This window comes from Helianthus annuus, chromosome 10, assembly GCF_002127325.2.
Source record: "Helianthus annuus cultivar XRQ/B chromosome 10, HanXRQr2.0-SUNRISE, whole genome shotgun sequence".
Taxonomy (NCBI): Eukaryota; Viridiplantae; Streptophyta; class Magnoliopsida; order Asterales; family Asteraceae; genus Helianthus; species Helianthus annuus.
In genome coordinates, this window is record NC_035442.2 from 52,291,524 (window position 1) to 52,295,659 (window position 4,136).

Sequence of the window (4,136 nt, forward strand, 5' to 3'; positions counted from 1 at the left end):
TCTGTCCATTTGATCCAATCAATCTAAACCAAAACATGTGAGTCGAACCTGGGTCACAAGAAACACCAAGTCTTTCCCCAACAACTTCACCACTACCTCATTGACATTTTGGGGTCTATTATTTTTGTGATTTGGTGAGCTATTTGAAGGGTTAGGAACGATGTTCCATTCCAGGTTCATTTGCTCAAGAAATGTTGCTTATTTGATGAAACTAGGGATTTAACCCCACGCGCGTTGCGGCGTGCAAAAACAAGCTGTTACAAACGTTTTATACACAAATTACATCCTAAATGGGTAACCGACATGAATGCGCTCAAAGCCCTGAGTGGATCACTTTGGGTAACCGGTCGAAATGGGCTGCCTAAAATTCATGTTCAGTATGGTTTGGGTGAAACGGGGTTATGATCAAAATAGGCTCGGGTGGGTTTAATTAGTTGAGCATTACATTCTGGTCCACACACGAAAAGCATAACTCACTCGTCCGGTCACGGACCCACTTTTTATAACTCGTATTATTACAGATAAATATGAAGTCTCTTTAGTCTCTTTGTTTCAGCTTTGAAATTCTTTTAGATATCATTGGACCGGTTATGTTACAAAGTGTAGCGAAAAAAGTGTTAGCCTCAATAAAATGTAATTCGATTTTATGTCTGTGTAAGAATATATATATATATATATATATATATATATATATATATATATATATATATGTTAATTTTTAATGGGAAATGTAAATGGCGTAGAGAGATATACAATAATTTGTACCAATAAAAGTACAAACATAAAAGTTACTCTTAAATCGTTTTAAGGAAAAGAGCACAATGTAAAATAAGAAAATAAATGATATATGAATATGAATTATATATTTTATATAAGTCAATCAAAATAAATCAATGTGGTTTTTTCCTGAAATATTAATGGAAAATGTATAAGTTGTGTTTTGGTACATCATATTTAATAACAATCTAGTTATGTTTAAAAAGTTATGAAAATAAAATAACATGAAGCTTCCATAAACAAAAAAGGGAAAAATAAAAAATATAGCTCCATGAAAGTAGAATTGGTGTTTGATGAGAGGAAACTGGTATTATAAAAATGTTTGAACCATTAAAAATAAACTTGTTTATATACATTCTTTTCCAAAACAACAATCTGTAAAAAAGAAAATAGAATCACGTTAATGCTTTCAATTATAGACTCAATTTACCTGAACATTCACTGCAGGGGATTTGCATGGACCACTGAATGTAACAGGGCCTATTTGAAACAACTTCCTTGGCGGCATGACCATCGTCGGGGTTGCGCGAGTTGTTGTTAGAAAAACCAACCCATGCTCAAAAGAAAGCCTGTAGAAATGAACCTAATTAGAAAACATATAAGTGGCATGTGGTTCTATAGCATGCAATGGAACCACATTCTCTTTAACTTAAAATTATAGACATGGTTTACAACAGTGTCGTCTGTATTTCCATCTCCTTTTGGCCCATAAGCTATGACTTCGAAAATGGCTGCACTTGCGCTTTGTGGGCTAAACGAAATGTGGCAAAAGCTGAAGAAGAACACCATCAAGAAACCCTTCAAAGAGGAGGAGGGTATTATTATTTGCTTGCTAATAGCCAAATCAGTTCTGAAATCATCCATTGCAGAACCAAAGTCCGAAATCTATAGTTGATTCATCATCAAGCTCAGAGGGTACAATCCAATGTGGCATACTGAAATATTGAAATTAACCCAAGCCCCTACATAACTACGATAATTCCAATTAGTTATATTCTATACGAAAGAAGAAACAACATGATGAATATGGCAAAAATCATAAATAAAAAAATGTTAATATATAAAACAAAAAGAAGAAGCAAGATTTAACTAAAGTGAAGTGACAGGTGGAGCTATCAAACCTAAATCCTGAAGAACAGAGTTGCCAATAAATCCCCATCTATTCCAACGACCCATCAAAATCTTGATCACTTCATATACATGTTCTTGATCTTGTTTTTGTCTTCTTTTGAGTTGATAACATGCATATTCACTTCCAATTAAGAAGCTACAATTAATTTAACATATTAAACGAATCGGCTCAGATTTGGCAATAGGACCTTCGTGGCTGCAAAAAAGGTTGCCAGTGGAGAATATCACACTTACCGTCCTTGATTATGCCAGCCAAACAATGGCGCCTACCACAGTCATCACAGCCTTCATGAGTTTTTTACAGCTTATGAGTCTAAAACTGAAACTGGAACAATATTTTGCCTTGAACTTCGGTGACCAAAAACGAAATCACCAACACCAATAGACTCAGATCCGAAAAGACCGTCGTCGTCGCTGTAAAAGGGAAAAAAGGTCACACATCCTCATCGCTGTCAAGAGAAGCCGGCTCAGTGGTGCTATGGTTGCAACCGAAGTTGCCATACCAAATAGCAACTCACCATCATCACCGGGTAGGTGACAGGCGAAAAACTGGCTCGAACCCTAGACGTCGTCACCTAAAACACACTCGCTAAAACTCCAGCGGTCGAATGGAGGTTGAAACCCCCAAAAAGGACAAGAGGGCAGCTGGCCGGAGACCATGGCCAGTTCCTCCATCACCGCCACTCTCTCTGTTTCTCCCGTTTTTCTGTCCACTGCAAAAGATTATGGAACGTGAAGCAGTGGAATTTTAGCGATGTGGCTTCACAGCCTAAATAAGCCATTGCCCAAATCACAACGGATACCAACAACCCACACATTAATAATCATCTTTAGAGAATAACATGACAATCCCAAATACATGCTAATTAATTACTCATGGACATCCTTCTCCTTGCATTCCAAAACTAACACAAAAACATTCATTTTGAGAATTAAATAGACAAATTTCAATAACAAATTTGAAGATAATTGTTTATGCTCATGTTAAATGCATAGAATGTATTACTCTCACGCTCAAAAATTACGAAAAAAAGGAATAAGAAAATTAAACGCTTCAATTTCAGAATAGAATTAGTTGTTTAACTAAAATGGTCAAAAACTTGTGGTAAGTTTAATATCCAGATTTCTATTTCAGTTACAACTGATGTATGCATGTTAGAAACACCTAGCAATTCGGTAAGTTATGGTCAAAAACCAAAAGGAAAAAAAGTATCGTTTCGCTTTGAATTTGGGGAAAAGTATGACAATAACAAACACCAGAACTCAAATCATCATCACTTTTTTAGTTACTAACACAACAAATGACACTAACACAGCAAATGACTGGAAACCAGATATCGCTATACAATATAATACTAATTAGATTGTGGAGTTACCTGCTTAATTCTCAAGAATTCATTATGTATGAATTGATTCGTATAGAAATCCAAACAATACCCAAATTTATCCACCAGGAACCCGACTGTTGAGAGTTGGTACGGTGACTGGAGAACCCAATACCACCGTCGATGCCGTAGATTGCGTCGGTGCGGTGTGACCTCTGGTTTCTCTATCTACAAACCCACCACAAAAACCCCCCAAATAAGATCATCGATTGCCCAAAAAACCCTAGAATAATTAGTACCTGTCTTAAATGAGAGGTGGTGAGTACAGGATGGCCTCCGCCCACGGATGCCGCCGACGACAACCACCACCGTACCTTTTGATTCCTCAGCTTCTCTTTTTCTATACGAACTTAACCACCACAACCCATCACCGTCTGACTGAAGGCCAACAGGGTGGCCGACGGGAGACGATGGCCGGTTCCTCCATCTCCGCCGCTCCTCTCTCTCTGTCGTGCTATAGCTGCTACTCTCTCTGTCTATCCATCTCTCAGGTGTGGTCCTTTTTGAAGTGGAAGCGGTGAACGGCGAGGTGTCCAGGGTTAAAGTTTTAAATCCCCAAAATAGCCTCAACAACTGTTCATTCACCTCTTCTATTATCATATAGTAATAATAATAATAATAATTATAATAATAATTGTTCCTCTTTTATTTATTTTTGGTATTTGTCAAGTAATCGTAGATGTAGAATACATCGAATCGAATGGATGCTTAATCCAATGTTACATTTCTATAATTGTTTTACTTTTGGCCAGACTAGTTTCTTACTAGTCATGGTTTGTTTTAATAATATCTTTGTTGCCGTTTAGATAAGAAACAAAACCATAAAACGTTTAGAAAAAAAAA

The 4,136-nt window shown here is 36.8% G+C and overlaps 1 long non-coding RNA gene across 16 annotated transcripts; it reads right to left on the minus strand.

Moving 5' to 3' along the window:
• Window positions 1-1,082: 1,082 nt before the first annotated feature.
• Window positions 1,083-3,875, minus strand: LOC110884665. 16 transcript variants are annotated; one of them, XR_004870246.1, is made up of 6 exons: window positions 3,533-3,871; window positions 3,285-3,461; window positions 2,143-2,621; window positions 1,899-2,044; window positions 1,450-1,747; window positions 1,083-1,346 (listed from the first exon to the last, which is right to left on the minus strand). It is a non-coding gene; the product is annotated as an uncharacterized LOC110884665 (long non-coding RNA). The 16 variants fall into 16 exon arrangements; XR_004870249.1 differs by having other exon boundaries at window positions 1,083-1,739; window positions 3,533-3,874; XR_004870243.1 differs by having other exon boundaries at window positions 1,899-2,813; window positions 3,533-3,874.
• Window positions 3,876-4,136: the final 261 nt, after the last annotated feature.